The sequence below is a fragment of the Pinus tabuliformis genome, chromosome 6 (genome assembly GCF_031772625.1).
Source record: "Pinus tabuliformis cultivar Carrire ecotype Pingquan chromosome 6, CPIR1, whole genome shotgun sequence".
In the NCBI taxonomy this organism is placed as follows: domain Eukaryota; kingdom Viridiplantae; phylum Streptophyta; class Pinopsida; order Pinales; family Pinaceae; genus Pinus; species Pinus tabuliformis.
This window is the reverse complement of record NC_142292.1, coordinates 925,190,292-925,214,199: the sequence shown is the minus strand read 5'-3', so window position 1 is coordinate 925,214,199 and position 23,908 is coordinate 925,190,292.

Genomic DNA, 23,908 nt, shown 5'->3' with positions numbered 1-23,908 from the left:
ATTACTCTGACATAGCTACTGAGCATGGGAATTCCTGAATCAGGACATGATTTTAGCAGTTTATATATATGTATGTTGTTGTATCAGGTTTTCCCTTGCCACCCAAAGCTTCTCTCTCTAAAAAATTTTGACAGAAAATTATAGTTTTACTAAAGTATTTCGGCCATCGTCTCTGCCTCTGATCTCACACTTTAGGGGGCATCTGTTATAGGACAAAATGACCTCCTCATCAACTCAGAGGTGAAAGACAGCATGACTGAAGCAAAGACCACAATTGCAGGCCTTGAATCCACACTAATGCTAGTTTTGCACTGCTAACCTGCTTTATAAAGCTTGTTACCAAGCATAGAGGAGCGTTAGTCACCCTGCTAACTCAAGTTGTTAGACCAGGGGGAGCATTAGTGAAACTAAGATATGTTTAAAGGGACAAGCCAATGAATTCCCTCACAAATATCTAGATATTTATCCCTAGATTTGCTCAAGAAAAGCAGGGAAAGTCCCAAAAATCAAACTATTTGGGGAAATTCCAATCTGAAAAAGAATACAAAAGGGAAAGAGCTAGAATAAGAGGCAGGTTCATTGCTTTTTCCCTAATGAACTCTAGAAGGAGCTTGGCAGCCCTAACTCGATTGCTACATAAGCAGTGAGAGGGCCATTGTGAAAGAGGTCAGAGCATTTGAAAGGATAGCCCACTAAGCTGTTGTGAACTATCATACACTTGAAGAAGTGAGCTGAGAGAGAGAGAGAGAGAGAGAAGAAGAAGAAGCGGCAAGGGAAGGCTGATACAATGGATGTTTGTAATCACTCTTCCATTATAAATACAGAACTGCAGTTGTGTTCCCTACTCCATAGTGTCGGTAACATTGTTCATTGAGTTGTTCATTTCGATACTTGTCGAGTTGAGTAGTTTAAGTTTTATACAAATAGATGTTCATTGTGCTTTCTTATATTAGTTTTAAATATTGTATGCTATGATTGTGTTTGCCTTTCCTTTGTGTAGGAATTGTCTTGGAGCTGGCTTTGAAGGAGTTCTTCTTGGCTGCATAACGATCTCCAAACAAATATAGAAGGAGACTTGAGGTAATCCTCTTTCCATACTTTGTTAACTTATATTTCATAGATGAACATGAGTATAACTTGGTAGCTTTTGCAGATAATCTTATAGTCTTTCGAAGGCCTCGGGAAGGCCTTTGAGGGTAGTTTTCATTCTCCATACATCGTGCATTTTACCCCATAACATTGAGCCCCCTAACAAAGCCCAAGTCCTCTCAAAGGTTTATCCTACACTAGAATGAATACTCACGGTGTCCTAAGCTGACTAGAAGAAGTGACTTATGGAAACAAAGTTTTGGGACAAAATTGAAGGGTGGAAATAGAAGATGGAGGAGTCCAAGTTGGAAGTGGAAGAGGTGCCCTCCCCTGTAGATCAACATATCCCTACAACTAAACGCATGCATACATCCATTGATCATTGACAAAGTGATATAACCTATGATGGAAAAGATGAGTTGAATTTAGATAACATCTAGTTTATGCCATAACACTACTCTAATCACTAATTGACTTCTAAGCTAAAGAAAGAAAATGTAAAGAAGAAAAATTAACATTCATATATTTCCAAGAAATCATAAACACAATATTTTTGGACTAAGGTTGTGAATCCTTCCACTCATTTTACCACAAGAGAGATGATGTAGAATATTTCAACCACATGTTTTATAGATTAATATCTACTAAAACGAAATAAACCATGGACTTCTTGGAATCAAGAAAAAAACACAAGTACAAAAGAGGGACCAAATCCTCTAGGTTTTGCCTAAACCCAAGGGTCTCATCCCTTTAAAAGTAACTCAGATGCAACTTGATAACCAACTTCTCATTATTAGAAAGTAAAGGTCTCATATATCACATAAAATTTTAAATTGTCAATGTCAATATCTAAGCTCAATAGCTACACCTAGCTGAATCAAAACTTCAAATCCTAATGATCCAAATTGGATCCACAAAAGACTATCGAGAACCTTGACTGTATCGAGTTGAAAAAATCCTTGAAATTCCAAAACAACGATCAAAAACACCTTGAACCAGTGGCAATGGCCGCCAACGTAGAATGATGAGGACCTTGGTCAAAGTGCATTGACCGAGGCCCATGGAGAATGCGCAGGAGGTCAAAGCATCCCCTGGGAGCCCCGGATCGGGAAAGGAGGTGATTTTTATGGCGCTACGTTGGGCAAACAGGGCCAAGGTGGAAGAGCCTTAAGCACTCAGTCGCATTGGGAGCCAGAGAACCGTGGGCAGAGAAACAAAAAGTGCTAAAGGAAAAAGGCAGGACCCGCACTCTTGAAAACCAGCAGATCGACGTGTGGCAGCGGAGGTGAGAGAAAAATCGTCGTGATTGCGTGCTATCGGTCGAGAAAGTCAACCGTGCTCAACGTGCGTATGACGTTGGATCTGGAGGAGCCTAGATCGGACGGCTGAGATTGCGCCCGATGGAGGAAGCGGAATCAACAGGGGATTAACCCACGTTCTAAAGGGATTTGGAGTCTGTTTGACCACCATGGTGGAGAAAGAATGCATACCCAGCGTAACGAAAGAAACGAACCAACGAAGCATGCTAGCACCAGTTAGATGGAGACACATGGCCACTTCCCGAGCGTTCATGCTGACGCCGAACACGGAACTCCAGGCGCAGCTGTAGAAGGTGAATTGACGCAGGTGGGAGAGGAACTGAATAGGCATAGGGATTGAATGGCTAAAGCCATGAATAGAGAAAGAGAGGGAGACAGTTAGAAGAGAACAGTTAATTTGGAACCTGAATTGAGAGGAGTCCAAGCAACTAAGAGAGACAGTGAACATAGAGAGCAGTAAAGCTAAGAAGAGGAGACAGAGGGCCGAGCTGACCACAGGTAGCATCGAGTGCTAGAGAGCTTGAAGATTCAAGCCTTCCCATAGAGTAATCTATCTGGATTGAGCATCACAGTTAGCTCTTTCCTCTGTAGACCAAGGGTCACAAAGCTGGTAGGAAGAACAAGAGTCTGTGTACTCTGAGTGGCTTGGGGAATCCAAGAACCACCCTGCCAAGCAAACCTGTTTTAGGGGAACTCGCATTGAGTCCTTGTATTTTTAATTCTTTGCTTAAAGACATAATAAAACAAGCCCACCACTGAAGTTGGATCGGAGACGTACCCCTAGAGAATGGGGTGAACTCCTTATTAAAATTGTTTGTGTCTTTGTGTTTCTTACTGTATTTCTCTGCTGTCTTTCCACTTATTTTCTGTGTATTGGCAATCTGATCAATCCGTTGCTTAAATAACATAGAACGCACACCAGAACATGAGTCTGTAATACCTTTTGTTCTAATAAATCTTTAACTGATGGCACTCATAGAGTGATTATCAGATCAAGTGGTATCAGAGCTCTAGGCCGTAAGGTTAGACAAGCTTGTGTTGGTTTAGCTATGAATTCTCACTAGATCAAAGCTCAAATTAGGAGAAGGAGAGTTGGTGGAAACTAATCCTGAAATTGGGAGAGTCTATTCTCGGAAGACAATGTCAGAGAAAGGTTCTATAGGGCCAGACCCTCAATTCATAGAAAGTTTCCTAGCTATAAATTATATGGTAGAGGAAATGTATAGAGACTTTAGAAAGCATAGGGATGAAAATTCATCAGGTTCTAAACAAGATAAAGAAGAAGATGAGTCTCATTCCCATGACCACTCCAAAGGAAAGGGGAAATAGGAAAGCTTTCTCACACCTCCTAATAGCCCCGTGCATAATAAGAAATCATCTTTGATTAAGTTAGATGTTAAATTTGATTTTCCTATATATGATGGAGAGCTAAATGCTAAAATGTTGGACAATTGGAATAGACAAATTGATGTGTATTGCAGAGTACGAAACATAGACTCAGACAAGAGTGAGATTCGGCTAGCAAGCCTATGCCTAGGAGGCACTGCCTTGGTTTGGTGGGAAGGCAGAACTCAAGCTGATATGAAGAAGTATGGTAAGACCATCTCTGTCTAGAGTGAATTTGTTGCTGCCATCAAAAAGCAGTTCTATCCATTGGCCTACATGCAACAAGCCATGATGAGTTGGCAAACTCTTCGCTAGTTGAAAGGGCAAAGTGTACAAGGGTATACTCAAGAGTTCAAAAAAGAGCATTGATGTTGGGTATCTCATTAGACTGACCAGAGACTCTTTTGAAGTACATTGGTGGTCTACACAGCTACATGAGGCATACCATCCTCATGTTTAATCCCACTAGTATAGATGAGGTATCTGTACAAGCTACTCATCTAGAAGCTAGAGGAAAGAATGGAAATCCAGAAGTTGGGGGACCATCCCAACCCACTGTAAGCAAGAGCAAGGAGAAAAAGAAGCAGAAGTGGAAAGCAAGGAAGGCTAACACTACACAAAAAGGCAAAGCTTCATGCACTCACTGTAAAAAGGAGGGGCATGATGATGAGCACTGTTGGATTCTGCATCCAGAGCTGAGATCTAAGAAGTCCGAGGGCAAGAAGAAGAAGATTGTTGTAGCTATTCATAAAGATTTGGGGTCATACTCAGGAGATGAAACAATCATTGCAGCCATAGGTATAAAAGGTAAGAATTCTGAAGCATCTACTAGTAATTCTGCTCAATCTACTATTGATGAAGAACATGAGAGAAAAAGACATGAGCTTTTCCATATTCGAGTTGTTTCCAAGTGAGGTTGAGGAATTGTTTTAGGAATTCCCTACTTGTATGATAGAAAAGCTATTTTCTATAGAGCTGAGAACAAGTATCTACTTGTTAAATATGGAATCGAATACTTTGTAAGGGCTCATAAGCTCAAGAATAATTATGCTCTCATAAACTCAGGACAGATGAAAAGAATGATAAATTCATGCAAACAGTTCTTACTAATGGTTGTAAAGGAAAAGAAATCTGATAAAACCAATGTATTTGGGGGCTGTAATGCTGATCAACAAGATGATATAGAAAAGATCGTTTTAGAGTATGATGTCTTATTTCAAGAACCACAAGGTCTGCCACCCAAAAGGGGAATAGTACATGATATTATTTTGCAGCAAGATGTTCCTTTGCCTAACATTGGGATGTACAGGTTGTCTGCTTTAGAGAATGCTGAAATCAAGAGGCAGGTGCAGGAGTTGCTCGAGAAAGGGTTCATCAATCCTAGCACATCACAATGTGGGTCACCCATCGTCTTCGTGAAAAAGAAAGATGGCTCATGGAGAATGTGCATTGACTACCGAGCACTAAATAAGATAACAATGAAAAATCGTTATCCCCTTCCTCGCATAGATGATCTTTTAGATCAATTGAAGGAAGTTGTTTATTTCACCAAGCTAGATTTTCATAGTGGACTACCATCAGGTCAGAGTTGCAGAACAAGATGCATGGAAAACTACTTTCAAAACAAATCAGGGATTGTATGAATGGCTGGTTATGCCTTTTGGCCTAACTAATGCTCCTGCTACTTTCATGAGATTAATGAATGATGTACTCAGACCTTTTTTTGATGATTTTGTTATTGTGTATCTGGATGACATTCTGTTTTTTAGTAAAATGTGGGAAGAACATCTAAAGCATGTTAAGAAGACATTAGATGTTTTGAGAAGAGAAAAAATTTATGTTAAACTCTCCAAATGTGAATTTGGCAAAACCTCTCTAAATTGTTTGGGTCACATAGTAGGGGGAGGTGAATTGAAAATAGATCCCTCTAAAGTGGCAATCATTGTAAACTGGCCTAAACCCCAGTCTGCTATAGAAGTGAGAAGCTTCTTAGGAGCAACACAATATTGGAGGAAGTTTATTTCAAAATTTTCCTCAATTGCAGCTCCCTTACATGCTTTGACAGGATTGAACAAGGTGTTTTAGTGGGGAGGCAAACAACAGAAAACCTTCGACACCTTGAAAGAAAAGATTAGTACAACACCTGTACTAGTACTGCCAGATCTACAAAGACCATTTGAGATCCAAACTGATGCTAGTGACTATGCCATGGGAGCAGTGTTGACACAGCACGGTAAACCCATATGTTATCATTCTGAGACTTTTAATCATGCAGTAGTTAACTATCCTACCTATGATAAAGAATTGTATGCATTAGTTCAGAGTGTGAAAAAGTGGAAACATTACTTAATGGGAAAAGAAACAGTAATACATACTGATCATCAACCACTTCAATATCTACACTCCCAAACTAAGTTGCAACAGTCAAGACATTACAGATGGATGGGTTTTCTACAACAGTTTCATTTAGTCATCGGATATAAAAAACGCATACATAACAAGGTTGCAGATATGTTATCGAGACCCATTATAAATGCATCTACCATACTTAAGCATAATTCTGTGCTGCATGAAAGCTACATAGAACAGTATGCTCAGGATATGGAATTTAAAGATGTATATGCAACTTTGAGTCAAGGAAAAAGAGTAGAAGAATTGGACTATCATGTGAAGGACCAACTCTTATATCATTGTGGGAAACTCTGCATTCCACAAACTGAGAGAGTAAAGATAATTAGGGAAGCACATACTTCTCTGATATCAGGTCACTTTGGGGTAAGTAAAACAGTTGCACAGCTGCAAAGGTTCTGCTATTGGCCGAAAATGAATGAGACAGTTTCTAGATATGTAAAGGGATGTGCTATGTGTGCTAAAAGCAAGCCTAGTAACAGAAAACTAGGCTTATACACTCCATTACCAGTTCCTTCTCACCCTTGGGAAAGCATTTCCATGGATTTTGTTGGAGGACTGCCTAAATCTAGGAAAGGTCATGATTATCTGTATGTTGTTGTGGATAGGTTCAGCAAAATGTGTATTTTGATACCCTGTAGTAAACAGATTACAACTGAACAAACTGTAAAATTATTCTTTGAACATGTATGGGTTCATTTCGGATTACCCCCTTCTATTTTATCTAATCGAGACATCTGATTTCTGGGGAAGTTTTGGTCAAGTCTGTGGGAACTAATGGACACCAAGTTAAAGAAAAGCACAGCTTTTCATCCACAAATAGATGGCCAGATAAAAGTAGTTAACGGGACGATGATCCAGTTACTGAGAGGATATTGTAGCAAACACCCTAAGCTTTGGGATGAACACTTATGTTATGTATAGCATGCTTACAATAGAGCCAAACACTCTTCTACATAGAGATTTCCTTTTGAGACCTGCTTTGGTTTCATACCAAGGTCTCCTTTGGATTTTGTCTTTGGTAAAGATACCATGGTTGATAGACACAGTGATGTGGACAAGGCAACTAGGTTCATTGAACAGATCCAGGAGATCCATCAGGCAGTATAGGAATAGCTAGAAAAGAGCCAGGCCAAGTACAAGGCTAGGCATGATAAGCATCAGATGGAGCATAGTTTTCAAGTTGGAGACCAAGTCTGGTTGTATATCAGTAAGGACAGGATGCAAGGTGAAGGTAAAAAGCTAAAACCTATCAGGTATGGACCCTTTAGGATACTTGAGAAGGTTGGTGAAAATGCCTTCTGCCTTGAGCTACCAGCTTACATGCACATCTACTCAGTGGTAAATGCAGACTGTTTGAGGTTGTTTGAACCTTCAATGGTTGAGGACCCTGAAGAGCAGAGTCAACTACCATCTGTTGACGACCTGCTATCTGAATATCTTAATGAATTGTAGGAAGATACAGTGTTGGACAAGAAGGTAAGGATGACGCGTAGTGGAAAAATGGAATACCTCAGGATTGGGCTTAAAGGTTCGAAGCCAAGCAGTGCGAAGTGGATTGAGATTGGACAAGTGAGACAGCAATTTCCTCACTTAGTCGATGCTTGAAGAAAAACAAAATTTTGGTGGTCCAAAAGCTTTTTCAATGAGAAGGTTGTGATCCGAATTGGATCCACAAAAGACTTTCGAGAACCTTGACTGTATCGAGTTCAAAAAATCCTTGAAAATTCCAAAACAATAGTCAAAAATGCCTTGAACCATTGGCAATGGCCACCAACGTAGAACGACGAGGCCCTTGGTCAAAGCGCGTTGACTGAGGTCCATGGAGACTGCGCAGGAGGTCAAAGCAGCCCATGGGAGCCCTGTATCGGGAAAAGGAGGTGATTTTGATGAGTGATAATCACGCATCGCTAGGCAAACAAGGCCAAAGTGGAAGAGCCTTAAGCACTCAGTCGCGTTGGGAGCCGGAGAACCACGGGCGGAGAAACAAAAAGCGCTAAAGGACAAAGGTGGGACCCGTGCTCTAGAAAACCGACAGTATTGATTGGGGTGCCCTTTAATGGAAAGAGGTTTTGGAGGAGATCAGAGCGATCCCACTCAGCAATCGACACATGGCAGTAGAGGTGAGAGAAAAACCACCATGATCGCGCACTATCGGTCGGACAAGTCAACCGCGCTCGACATGCGTATGACGTTGTGTTGGGTCCCTATAATACTAGTGATTACCCCATTACTATTGTAGTTATACCCTTATTTATATTGTTGTGCCCCTATTACCCCCATATTGTTATTTTTGTGCCCCATAGAAACCCTTTATTGTTATTTTTGTGGCTTTATATTATTATTGCTAGGTCGGCTGGATTATATTGTGACTCCTTAGACTCCTATATATAGAAAGGAGGTTTTGTCATTTGAATCATCCAAGAATTGTTCATTTATGTAATGTAAAGGAGGTTTCCCCCTTGAAGAGGCTGAATTCTAAGGCGTTGATCTATCTTTTCTATCTTTTCTTGAGCTGGTTTCATAACATTTGGTATCAGAGCTTTGGATTCTAGGGTTTCGCTGCTCCAAACAGGTCATCGTGGCATTTTCTCTATAACTTTTTTTCTGTGATGTTTCAGAAGTCACAAAAAAACCCATTTGAGAAGAAATCGTGTTGAACCTTGGGTCTGAATTTCAGAGCTTTCGTGTGATATTTTCGGAGATATGATCTGAGGAAGTTGGTATTTTTGCAGACTCCTGAATTACATTCAAAACAGGTGACCTAGGGAAAATCGTCATAACGTTCTCTCTGAGGATCAGATTGAAATTTCGTAAGAAGGTACAGAAAGAAGACGGACTGTAGCTTCTTGTGTGCATTTTTCAGATCCATAGGTCGAAACAATGACTCGTGGCATGTCGTACAAGTTTGCTCTACTGAACTAGTCTATAAGAAAGTCACTGTGGGAGATTTCGCATAACTCTTCTTTGGAGAAACCAATTTGGGTCAGACTTGTGGCATTGGAAAGAGGACTCAGAAGGCTACTACATTTCAAAATTTTAGAACTGAATGATCCGAAATTAAAGAGATACATCAGCTTCAATATCAGGCTTCTACAAAGTGAAAAAAGGTGTGTAGTTTTTTTTTAAATTTTTGCATAAGCTTGGTTTGAAGGAATTCAAAGGGCATAGTAAAGCATTATTATCGATAAGTGATGCCCCGAGGAAAGAAAATGAAAACACCTAGTAAGGAACCTGAAAGCTCTAGCATGACTCATGAAGAAGAGGAAGAAATGCTACATGATATATCAAAATTACAAGAACAAGTGCAACAAATGTCAGGCTCACAAAAGCTAATAGAAGCTAAGATAAATGGCGTAGAATCTAAGATAAAGGGCATGGAAGCTAAGATGGATGATTCAAACACAGATTTGAAGAGAGACATGGCAGATTTGAAGACAGATTTGAAGACAGAAATGACGAATTGAAGATAAATATGAATAAGTTGCTACAAGAAATGGGCACTAAGGATGAAAGGGTACTAAAGGAAACTCGTGATGAGAATAAAAGAAATGTTAATCATGATTCCATAGATGCTAATGTTGGATCGAAGACTCACCATATTCCAAAAATCGATATGAGGAAGTTTGATGGCAAGGATCCTGCCACATGGATATTACAGATGGAGCAATTCTTCGATCTCAATAATGTGCAAAACACACAAAAGGTACGTATGGAAACTATATATTTGGAACCAAATCAGTTTGTATGGTGTCAATGGCTTTGCACTCATAAAAATTTATCACTTGGACAATTTTTACGGAAGAATTGATAGCACATTATGAGGATACAAAAAGCAACACTCTTTTTAGCCAATTGATAAGTCTCAAACAAAAGGGTTCAGTAATGGAGCACATTTAGGAGTTCCAAAAATTGAACATAAGGGTAAAAGATATTCCAGAGGAGCATAGGGTTGATGTGTTCATAAGGTCTTTAAGGATAATATCCAACATGATGTTCGCCTTTGGGAACCCGATTCATTAGAGAAGGCATTCAGGTTAGCAAGAAAAATGGAAAGCAAAATTATGGCAACCAGGAAGCATACCACTCACAACTATAAAGATGGATGTGTTATTGCCCCTAGTCTTCCACAACCTATAAGGTTGACACCACAACAATTGGAAGAAAAAAGAGCAAAAGGGCTTTGTTACAGTTGTGATAGCAAATACACTAAAGGTCATAAGTGTGCCGAGAAGAAATTATTCTACATAGATTATGAAGAGGAAGAAGAAAAGGAGCAAGAAAGGTCAAAAGAAGAGGATATACTCCAGTAACAAAGACTAGATGAAGAACAATTAAATCCAACCATATCTTGTAATGCATTGGTGGGAATTACCACTCCTCAAACCATAAAGATAGAAGGACAAATCAAGAAGAAAAAGGCAATAGTGTTGATTGATTCAGGAAGCACCCACAATTTTATTCATTGTAGGGTAGCAAAAGAATTGAATTGCTTCCTATATCTAGCACCAGAGTGTCAAGTGATGATTGCAAATGGAGGAACAATAAATTGCTCTGGAAGGTGCCATAATATCAAGCTATCCATGGGAGAATATGTATTGACTAGCCCAATGCTTTCCATTCCAATGGGAGGTGTTGATGTTGTACTAGGAGTCCAATGGCTACAATCCTTGGGTACAATAATTTTTAATTTTCAAGAACTTTTCATCAAATTTTCTATGGAAGGAAAGGAAGTTGAATTAAGGGGTATTGCAGGGAAACCAGGAAAGATAATCAGCTCTAATGGTATGAAAAAGCTTCTAAAAAAGGAGCAAAGAGGTGTAATTGCACAATTATGTTCGCTAGATGTTTTCACATCGGAATCATGTATTTCTCCAGATCTCCAAAAAGTCTTGGACAATCATTCTAGGGTATTTGAGACTCCCAAAGGTCTCCCACCTGTGCGTGATCATGATCATGCTATTCATCTGATTCCAGGAAGTGTTCCTCCAAACATCAGGCCATACAGATATCCCTATGTCCAGAAAAGTGAAATTGAATGTATGGTTGCAGAAATGCTAGAGGCTGGTATAATTCAACTGAGTCAAAGTTCTTTCTTTGCTCCAGTAGTATTGGTGCACAAGAAGGATGGATCATGGTGCATGTGTCCAGATTATAGGGAGCTCAACAAGCTCACTATTAAAGATAAGTTCCCCATTCCTGTCATTGATGAATTACTGGATGAATTGCATGGATCAATTTACTTCACCAAGTTGGATCTTCTTTCGGGATATCATCAAATCAGAATGAAGATTGAAGACATTCCAAAAACAGCATTTAGAACTCATGAGGGTCATTATGAATTTTTGGTCATGCCTTTTGGCCTTACCAATGCACCTTCTACATTTCAAGGTTTGATGAATTCAATTTTCAAACCATTCCTTAGAAAATTTGTGTTAGTATTTTTTGATGATATACTAATCTACAGCAAGTCTTGGAAGGATCATGTTGAACATGTTGACAGGGTGCTACAACTATTGGAGGAGAAACAATTATATGCAAAAAGATCCAAATGTTTCTTTGGAGTCCAGGAGGTGGAATATTTGGGTCATATTGTATCTCATGAAGGAGTTAAGGTAGACCCTAGCAAAATTAAAGCCATTAAGGAATGGAAAATCCCCACATCCATAAAGCATCTGCGAGGATTTCTTTGGTTGACAGGGTATTATCGCAAGTTTGTTAAGAATTATGGGAGAATTGCAGCACCTCTAACAACATTATTGAAGAAAGATGCATTTTCATGGACTCCGGAAGCAACAAAGGCCTTTGAACATCTTAAAGAGGCAATGTGCCAAGCACCGGTCTTAGCTACACCGGACTTCACAAAAACCTTTATTGTGGAATGTGATGCTTCAGGAAATGGAATTGGTGATGTTCTAATGCAAGATGAAAGACTCATTGCTTTTGAAAGTCGTCCAATCAAGGGAAATTTTTTAAGCAAAGCTATTTATGAGAAGGAAATTTTGGCAATACTCCATGCACTTAAGAAATGGTGCCCCTACCTAATGGGAAGACACTTCAAGGTAAAAACAGATCATGATAACCTTAAACACTTTTTAGAACAAAGATTATCCTCTGAAGAGCAACAAAAGTGGGTCACAAAGATGTTGGGTTATGACATTGAAATCATATACAAAAAAGTGAAGCAAAATGTGGTGGCAGATGCACTCTCAAGAAAGGATGAGGATGTGGAAGCATTGTTGTGCGCCATTTCTATTATCCAACCAGATTGGATAAATGAAGCAAGGGAGGAATGGAAGAATGACGAAGAAGTTTGGGCACTTATTCGAAAGCTACAACAAGATTCCAGTACATCTGATACATTTAGCTGGCAAAATGATTCGTTATGGTACAAAGATCACTTATACCTCTGTAAGAATTCCCAGCTAAAACAAAAGATTCTTATGGAATTGCACACTTCTTCCTTAGGAGGGCACTCAGGATTTTTAAAAACTTACCACAGGGTTAAGAAGGAATTTTTTTGGGATGGCCTTAAATTAGATATTCAAAATTTTGTGGCGGAATGTTTGGTTTGCCAACAAAACAAAGTTGAAACAATTAAGACACCGGGTCTACTACAACCTTTATCCATTCCAAGCCAACGTTGGGAGGAGGTTTCAATGGATTTTATCACAGGTTTACCCAAGTCTGAGGGAAAAATTGTCATCATGGTGGTAGTTGATAGACTTACCAAGTATGCACACTTTTGTGCATTATCACATCCATTTAAAGCCAGTACAGTTTCTACTGCATTTATGGAAACAATTCAAAAGCTACATGGAAACCCAAAGATTATTGTAAGTGACAGAGATCCCATTTTCACTGGAAATTTTTGGACAAAATTATTTTCTTGTCTTAGCACTCAGTTAGCTCATAGCTCGTCTTATCATCCTCAATCTGATGGGAAAACTGATATAGTAAACAAATGTTTGGAAGGATATCTTCGTTGCTTTGTATCTGATAGACAGACATAATGGGTCAAATGGTTGCCTCTGGCTGAATGGTGGTATAACACTTCCTTCCATACAGCAACAAAAATGACCCCATTTATGGCACTTTATGGGTATCAACCACCATCCATCACATCATATTCAAGAGAAAATTCTAAGGTTCAGGCAGTGGAACATCACATCGAACATCAACAACAAGTCCTCCAACTCTTAAAGGATAACCTCGTGTTGGCACAAAATAGAATGAAACAACAGGCAGATCAACATCGCAGTGAAAGAAGTTTTGATGTAGGTGATTGGGTATTCCTACGACTACAACCATATAAGCAAATGTCCCTAAAGCAAGCTAAGAAGGATAATAAATTATCACCAAAGTATTATGGTCCGTACAAGGTGTTGCAAAAGATTGGTACTATGGCATACAAATTGGAGCTTCCTGCAGCTTCTCGATTGCACCCAGTTTTCCATGTTTCATGTTTAAAGAAGGTTATAGGCGACAAGCTCCCAGTTCAAACAATATTTCCAGAACTTGACGAGGAAGGAAAAATTATATTGGAACCAGAAGTAGTCACAGAAACAAGAACTCGACAGCTACGAAATCGATCAATTTCAGAGTATCTTATCAAGTGGAAGAACTTATCTGCTGAAGATTCCACATGGGAGGATGAGAATTTTATGCAGAAGTATCCAGAACTACTCAAGCGTTGAGTACAACACTTTTTTGAAGGAGAGGGGCATGTTGGGTCCCTATAATACTAGTGATTACCCCATTACTATTGTAGCTATACCCCTTATTTATATTGTTGTGCCCCTATTACCCCCATATTGTTATTTCTGTGCCCCATAGAAACCCTCTATTGTTATTTTTGTGGCTTTATATTATTATTGTTAGGTCGGCTGGATTATATTGTGACTCCTTAGACTCCTATATATAGAAAGGAGGTTTTTTCATTTGAATCATCCAAGAATTGTTCATTTATGTAATGTAAAGGAGGTTGCCCCCTCGAAGAGGCTGAATTCTAAGGTGTTGATCTATCTTTTCTATCTTTTCTTGAGCTGGTTTCATAACACGTTGGATCTGGAGGAGCCCAGATTGGACGGTTGAGATTGCGCCCAATGGAGGAAGCATAATTGATAGGGGATTAAACCGCGTTCTGAAGGGATTTGGAGTCCATTTGACTGCCATGGTGGAGAAAGAACGCATACCCGGCGTAACAGAAGAAACGAACCGACGAAGCATGCTGGCACTAATTAGATGGAGACATGTGGCCACTTCCCGAGCGTTCATGCTGACACCAAACACGGAACTCCAAGTGCAGCTATAGAAGGTGAATCGACGCAGGCGGGAGAGGAACCGAACAGGCATAGGGATCGAATGGCTAAAGCCATGAACAGAGACAAAGAGGGAGACAGTTAGAAGAGAACAGTTAATTGGAAACCTGAATTGAGAGGAGTCCACGCAACTAAGAGAGACAGTGAACACAGAGAGCAGTAAAGCCAAGCAGAGGAGACAGAGGGCCGAGCTGATCACAGGCAGCATTAAGCACTAGAGAGCTTGAAGATTCAAGCCTTCCCATAGAGGAATCTGTCCGAATCGAGCATCACAGTTGGCTCTTTCCACTGTAGACCAAGGGTCATAGAGCTAGTAGGAAGAATAAGAGTTTGTGTACTCCGAGTGGCTTGGGGAATCCAAGAACCACCCTGCCAAGAAAACCTATTTCATGAGAACTCGCATTGAGTCCCTGTGTTTGTAATTCTCTGCTTAAAGACACAATAAAACAAGGCCTCCACTGAAGCTGGACCGGAGACGTAGCCCTGGAGAATAGGGTGAAGTCCTTATTAAAACTGTTTGTGTCTTTGTGTTGCTTACTGTATTTCTCTACTGTCTTTCCACTTATTTTCTGTGTATTGGCCATCTAATCGATCCGTTGCTTAAATAACACAGAACACACACCAGCACATGAGTCTGTAATACCTTTTGTTTTAATAAATCTTTAACTAATGGCAGTCATAGAGTGATTATCATATCACCTAATGATATTTTCATATTATTTGTTTATACAATAGGGTAGCTGATAGCATATCCCTTGAAAATAGGAGTGATTCCCTCCTTGATCTCAGAAATGGTGGATCTTGTCCCTCTTGAGCTTCACTTGGACTAGGAGTTACTCGACTGCTAATGAATTCAAACTGGTGAGAGAGGATATTGTGATCCTGTTGTGACCATCAACAACCCCCCTTTTATTAGTGTTAACAATAACATTAATAAATGGGGACCCTTCCAAAAAATCAAATCTTAGCATTTAATGTTGTCTTTTGTTTTTAGAATAAAACAAGATATCAAAGTAGAACTTGCTAAAACATCTAAATTTACCTTTTCATACTCCAAGGGCATAAAACATCACAAGCTATGAGTTTCCTTATAAAAGTCTCTATATGACCATAAGACCTAAGAAAAAGTTTATAATGGAAGAGTCTCGAACATTAAGAGAAGCTTTAAAAAACCCACTTTTAAACGATATTATCGCATCACAAAAGGTCACAGCAAGCATCTCTTATAAAAGTAACTCCTCGAAAATGTTACCGCGAGAATGCGAGGTCACAAAGTCTTACAACCTCATTGCATTGCAAATTCCAATTCCATAGCGCTACTTAACATAACACACCCAAATATCGTGAAATGCGATAGCCTCTCACAAATCGCATATCACAGCCACCCAATGAAATGATGATTTTTAACAATAACAAGTTTTGCGATATTGCGATCTGCAATATTGCGAAGAAAATCGCAAAATCGCTTTTATCACAGATCAAAGGACTCAGAGTTCTAGGATATTACTTTCTGTCATTCAATGCAAAAGTGATGAACATTAAATTTTAACTTAACGGTCCATTTGTGGTCATTTATTAAAAAATGTTTCGAATCAGGGTAAAGGACCATTTGATGCAAGGTGATATCTTTTGATATGATTTGGAATTAAAGCTTTCCTGTAACCTTATTTTTGTCTTTCTATTGATGTTTCCTATATTCACTAGCATCTTGATCATATCCTTGCTATCTACTTGTAATTTTTAGGAAGAGTACGTAGAACGTAATACATGACGAAATGGGGAAGAAAGGCAAGGCACCCGCACTTGAGAAAACATAAATGACTCCATTATTCACATACACCACTTGTACTAGGGGCACAGGAATATCTACCTGGGAAGCCATGTAGCAATTGTTAGAAGAAGAAAACCTGAGAACTATGAAGGTTACAGTTACAGCAGATGGATGCGGCTCTTCTGAAGCATCCCTAACTAAGCCTGCATGCTCATTTCTACACCGTATTGCTGCAAGGACGAAGATACTCCCCCACACAAATATGGTGAAATGGATTGTAGATCACGCAGACATATCTGATAGAGAGTTCAAGACAGCCAATTAGCAAGTCATGGGGTCATTTGCCCCAAATAATTTGAGACGCGTGTATCACTTGCCAGAACCCCATGCTAGATACAACAAGCAATTTGTAGAAATTTTTTCCAAGGAGAATGAAGACTTGGAAGAATGCACAAAGCACTAGTCAAACAACGAGGAAAGATTAAAGAAGGATAAAAACGGTATGTACACCATTGGCTCTCTTTCTTCTCCTTACTGTTTTTCTGCTGCAATGTTGTGTAGACTGTTTGGGAGACCAAATATCAATAAGTTTTCATCAGAGTGGTTACCTTTATTGGATGCGGCTACCAATGCCACCATAATGGATTGGGCCCAAATTTTATCAGATAATTTAGCCTCTACTATTTTAGGATATCGAACTAAAAGAAGTTTTACTTCAAGGGTTTATCCTCCATACTTTTTAAGTGCCTATTGCATGGACGCCATTTGTTTTGTCTCCAATTTTCCTATTATGAGATGGAAGTGGATGGTACAAAATCCTCTTCCCATTTAGGTTTATCACAAAGTATTGTGGGAATCCAATTTCATCCCACATTTCTACAAAATTTGTCATGGCATTATGCTCCCTATTCATAAAATGCTCTGAAATAAAAACACCCCAAGATTTTCCCCAGAAGCTGAAGTTGACATTCTCCCTATGGGAAGGTGGTTTGGAGAGGAGTTGTTCTCATACATGAGGGTGTTTGGTAGCATTGCTTCACCCCATGTGCTTCCTTTTTATGTCCCCGATAAACTAATGGCCAGGGAAATAGCCTACCAGCCCTGTGGCATTAGGGGAATGAGTAAAGTAATGAAAGATTCTAAAAAGGCCATTTGGCCTCCATTTCCTGTAGTATGCGGATCTATTGCATTATTTGACTTAGGTCATGCTTTTAAAGAGGTTGATAGTATGCTATGTTTACAACTACCAAAGTTCCTGGGAGGCAGTATGACCCCTTTGGTGTTGTAAGTAATTTTACTACAATGGTTAAAATAAAAGTGTTTACCAATGAAGAAGATCCCTTTAATGATGTCTTTCTGCAGAAGAACACTTTCAGAGAGGTTATACATATGGGAAACATTTAGTTTGACAAAGAAAAACTTCAAAATTTTGACGATTACAGAAAAAAGAGGTTAACAAAGGTCCCTTTGGACCAATTTCTCATTGAACCAATAAGGGAGCCTACTCCCAGTGTAAGCATAAGTGGAAGTTCAAAAGAAGAGAAGTCTAAATCAAATTCTGAAAAAGAATTAGTTGAAAAGTCTAATGATGAGTCCAAGGGTGAACACAACAGAAGTGAGGGGTCAATTAAAGACACAACTCAATCTACAGAAAAGCATGACTAGTAGGTTTTGTCCCCAAAACAAGCTGAAGTTCCCACTCCCCTTACAAAGCCAACAAATCCACTTGTAGTGGATCTATAAAGGAAATGGGAGAATTTTAATAATTTAATCAACACTAAGGAATAGAGCGTAGAGCCACTAACAAGCCTAAGAGAGATAGCCACAGAAATGGTGGTATAAGGGGATATTAATACTCAGGAAATGGAGCATATTCCTGTTGCTCTGTCATCTAAAATTGTACTAAAGATAGAGGAGATTCCTCCTCTAGATGTATTTTATAGCCCGCAACATAAGGCTGTTGTCAGGAGGCAAAGAAAGAAAAGGAAAATAGATGCCATGCTCGCTCCAGAGGATGAACCTCTGGATGTTCTTTGGAAGGACCCAACTACAGACCCATCAGAGAATCTAACTAGGCTCTCTCAGATCGCAGGAGCATATGCTTCGGCAACAATTGATAAAGAAACAGAAGTTCAAGTGCTACTAAAAGAGAAGGAGGATAGGATTTTGTTTTTAGAACAACTATAGCAAGTCAGCATCAGTCAAGAAGCAGAAACACAGCTAATAAAACTCCAGTAATACTTCTAGCAGATGCAATTGAATCATCAAAGCAGTTTGGCCAATAAAGAAGAACAGTTACAAGCTATGATAGAACTGCATAAGGAGGATCCAAAAATTGGGGAATTTATCATAGAAGCACTCGCTCTTAATGCCTAGCTCTTGCAACAGGAAGAAATACTTTGCCAGAAGATCTCGCAATGGAATTCCCATTGTGAAACGAGTGATAATATTACAAATCAAGTCGTAGATTTATGACTTGATTATGATTCGATTTTTAAAAAGGTTTCGGACTTCTTGAACTGGCAGAGATCAAAAGAAGGGAAAAGAGCGGAATTGCCCAGAATAGATGAAAATCACAAAAAAAAAATATTTGCGAAATGTGATTCCCAGCTTAAAGAATCAAAACAGGTGATGGAAGAGGCAACGATAGCAGCAAACTGTGTCATTGAGTGCGTAAATGAAAATCTGCACAAAGCCAATTTGATATTAGAGACTACCCCGAGCTTCCTCCCAAAGGCACAACAACTTCAAAAAAAGTGGAAACAGACAGCAGAGGAAAAGGCAGAGTCAATTAAATAAGTAAAAGGGTTAAACTGGGACACATACTGGCAGTACCTGGTAAAGACACATAGCCAACGGATGACCCTCAAATGCCTCATAACCTCTGCCGAGAAGATAGTGCCAGCTCTAGCCAACGAAATATTTGTAGGATAGTTAAGAGCTGAAGCTGGCCAACTGATGCTCTTGAAACCGATGCTAGACATTTGCAATCTAAAGGATCAGATGCAAGATTTATCATAGATATAGTTTTGTTTTGTTTTAGTTCATTTTTGCTTAAAATGAGGCAGGTGGTTTAAACCTCCTCATCTATTTTTGTAATATTTATTTTTAGATTTCATTAGAGTAGTATTTAAACCCCTCTCATGCATTTAGAGAGGGGTCCAGAGTTTTATCAAAAACAATTCTTCAGAATGTGCAGTTTGCCCCCCACTAAGGAGGTTTTGATAAAATGAATGGAATGAGATTTATTTTTATATGAGTTTGATATCTGCTACTGAAATGCACTTTTGTACTCTTAGTGGATGTTGAGTGATTTGAAGATAAATCTATATTGCTGCAGCTCATGAGTAGAACTTATTACCAATGGTATTTTTATCTCCTGATACTTTTTACTTATGTGCCAAGCGATAAATTATTTTCAGTTATTGATATATGAAAGTCTGAATTTTTAGTTGTCATTATTGCACTTCTGTATGGTGATAACTTACTTTTTATGTTGAGTATATGAATAACTCTTATGCGATATGTTTCTCATAATTGTTTCGGTTAACTTTTTTATATAAAACAATCATTTTTAATGGATTTGTTTCTTGTAGTGATTGAATGATTTTCCTTATCAATTGCTGTTAGAAATTATTTTAGATCGCATAAGTGAAACGTTACTCCCAGGATAATTTAAAGATTAGATGTTTTCTTTTATTAGAATAAATTGCATATGATAGTTAAAAGATAGACTAGATTTAGGACAAGCATTCACCGCATAAACCCAAAAAATAAAAACATCATCCCATTAGTACACCCATCATAAACATATTGGGAAACAGGTCCCATCATCCCTAGTCAAAGCCACTATTCCAAATAGAAAATGAGCTGCTTTAAGGTATGGACCAAGTGGTTATCCCCCTTGTTGTAGACCCGATTTTTCATACCTTCAACATATTTGGTGCTAGAAGGAGGGCCTGACTGTGAATGGCAAGTAAATATACATCTTCACGCCATTCTAAGAGTAAAACTCGCTCACCATCATCCTCAACTTCTCATTTGCATTCCAAATCTTCCATCACTAAACCAGAAGTTGAAAAGAAAAATACAGAGCACATTATTGAAATCCCAAACAAGCCAGAACATTCTTCTTTAGATCCCCTTGAGTTACAAAGTTTAATTCATAAGTTACAGGGAAATTATTTATCTCAAGAAGAATCTGAGTTTTCCCAAGGTAGTGCCACTTCTCATTTGACCTCGACTCAATGACTGACTAGAGCACAAAGTGAAAAGCTAGGAATCCCACTAGTTGAGTTTCCTTTACCAAGTCATAAGAAAGCTAGGAAAACACCAGTAGAATCTCAGAGTGAGGTTTTATCATCATCTTCATCTATCATCCCATCCATATCATCACAAGTCCATTCATCCATCCCACAACTCTAGATCATGGTTCACATTGGTACAGGAGCAACATCCTCCTCTACCCAACCACCTTTAATTACTACAACACCTCCTCCTATTCATACCCCAACAATGGCAGGAAACCCTCCAGCAAGGCCATGGGCTAATCTAGGAGTTGTGAACATGCCTGCACCCTTATCACAATTACCAGCTCATCTTGAGAAATGGCTCCCCAAGTTCAATCCTAACAATGGTCTATCAGTCGAAGAGCACATAAATAATTTCATGCTGTCCATAAATTTAAATGGAGTAACGGAAGAGGACGCAGTTGTATGATTATTCCCTTATACTTTAAAAGGAGCAGCAGGGTCATGGTATTTTTCATTACCATCAGGCTCCATTAATAACTGGGATACATTTCAAGATCAGTTTTTAACAAAATTTGGAGATGACCGATCTATAGCAACTTTAATCAATGACCTCTCCAATTTGAAAGTTGAACCAAGAGAACCAATTAAGGATTTCAATTCTCACTTCAATAAATTATTAAACAAAATACCAGCAACGTCGAAGCCTAGTAATGAAGTCCAAAATGAATGGTATATTTCTGCTTTGCCTTCAAATTCAACCATCTTTGTAGATAGAGCTGCCAAGCCAACGTTAGCTGAAAATATGAAAGAGGCTATAGATGTAGAGAAACGTATCCTAGCTGTAGAAAAGAAAAACGTTGTAGATGAAAGAAAGTCTAAAAAGGTCTCTTTTAGAGATGATCCTAAGAAAAAACAATCAAAGGACCCATTCGACCTGGAAGGGTTACAGAAAGTTTTGAAAACCATGTCCAATGAAATGGTTGATATTAAAAAACAAGTATCAGAAACCTCTTCCAAGAAACCTCATAAACCCTTTAAAATAAATCCTTCAACTGATTGGAAACCTCCAAATGCTATAACAAATGCGGAATCAGAAGGGGAAGAGGAAGAAATTTCAAATGAGGAACAGACTGATGATGATGAAGTTGTAGAACTACAAGGAATGTGGGACTTCATTCTTCCGGATGAAGAAGATCAAGCTGCATTACCAGTTACTACCAGAAGTAGAAATCAACTTGATCCTCCACAATCCAGTTCTAAATAGAAAAGCCCAAGCCCAACCCCTAAGGATAAAATCACAGGTAAGAAGTCCTCACCAAAGTCTACTCAAACAAACCCAGTCCAATCTGATTCAACAACTCCATCTAAAATGCTTATCATCTCCAATGGAATGGAGTATAACATTATTGAAGACATGAAGAAGACTAGGGCTAATATTACTTTTCATGAGCTTAGCAAATTAAAGCATCAATAGAAATTTCTCTTAAAAGGACTGCATGTAGTACCTACTACACCTCTACCTGCCGATGTAATTTCACAAGCTATTCATGAAATGGGAAGACCTTCCACTAGTATGTCAAATAAAGTCAATCCAAATGAAATTGCTTTGATTGGAGGAAGGTCAAAATCCCATACTCCTCCATTTCTCCTTACCTTTGAAGTTTTCAATAAAAATTTGCATAACTGTCTGGTAGATTCTAGTGCTTCATCTAATATTTTGCCTAAGTCAGTTTGCAAAGTTAAATGTCCAACCTCATAAACCTGCAGTGTGCATAGTACAACTGGATCGGTCTCAAGTCGTGGTTATCGGTGAACTTAATCAAGTGACCATAAGGGTTTCATAAAATCCAAAGGTGTGTCAAGTTATAGATATACTTGTCGCAGATATTCCAGAATTTTATGGACTAATTCTTAGCAGGGATTGGTCAGAGAAGCTTCATGGTTACTTTGTGAACTACTGGTCTCATATGTGGCTCCCTTACAATGGTAAACCAAATCAGATAAAGGTTCAATGAGAAAGACACCAAAAGTATATAGTAATAGAGTTGGAAGGGGAAAATGAACCTATAGTGTACAACAACAATATAATTGGAAACTATTGTTGATTCGTTCTTAGGGAGTTTCAACGCTCATACTTCACCTTTTTTAGAAAATTCCATTTTATCTTAGATAGAAATTTTTTCTCAAACAGACACTTCTAGATGCATTGACTTTGTAGATAAACTCGTAAATAAAACTTTGTTTTGGAAATTATTTTTTGATGGTTCTAAGTCTAATGATGGAACAGAAGCGGGTTGTATATTAATTAGTCCAAAAGGATAGAAAACCATGCTAACTTGTAGACTCGAGTTCGATTGCACAAACAATACTGCTGAATATGAAGCATTAGTTCAAGGGTTATAAAAGGCAATCGGGCTTGATATCAAATATCTGCAAGTCTTTGGAGATTCTGAGATTGTTATCAAGCAGGTAAGAAATACTATACATTGTCTATCAGGACACTTGAAGCATTATCAATCGTTAGTACAAGACCTGACTTCACACTTTATAGCATTTAATATTTCATCTATTCCCAGACTCCAAAATGCTAGTGCTGATCTCCTTTCTAATGTAGCTTCCATGTTCATTCCATCAGAGGACTATAGTCCAGACAGATTCTCGATTGAATTAATCTTTAGACCCTCCATTCCTGATAATATTACCAACTGGAGAGTTTTCAACGATGACCCTGATATTGTAAGTTTTCTGACTTCAAAAGGCTCTTACAATAATAAGATAATTGATGAAGACCAACATGACAAGCAGCTGGAACAAGGAAGCAGCAATAACACTATACCTAAATCCATAGTCAAGTTGGAAGACCTATATGATTTAAAAGACAGATTCAAATGGTCCACCAATTCAAAACTTCAGAGTTCAACTCTGAGATATGAATTAGTGAATCTAGGGACTGACATAAAACCACAGAATATCAACTTAGGTCTTGGTCTAACACCCAAGGAAAAATCAGCTTTCATTCGACTGTTGAAACAATATAAAAATGTCTTTGCCTGGAATTACGATGATCTCAAAACTTACGACACTTCAATCATACAACATACAATTCCAATGATCGCTGATGAAAAGCCAGTCTAGCAGAAATTGAGGAAAATCCATCCTAATTTGGAAAATCAGATTAAGTCTGAGTTGAACAAATTACTGAAAGCCAAGATTATTTTTCCTGTTAGGCATTCCAGATGGGTTTCCAACCTGGTACCAGTCAGAAAGAAAAATAGAGATATCCGGATTTGTATTGACTTTTGAAATCTCAATAAAGCTTGCCAAAAGGATAATTTTCCACTACCCCCTATGGAACAGATA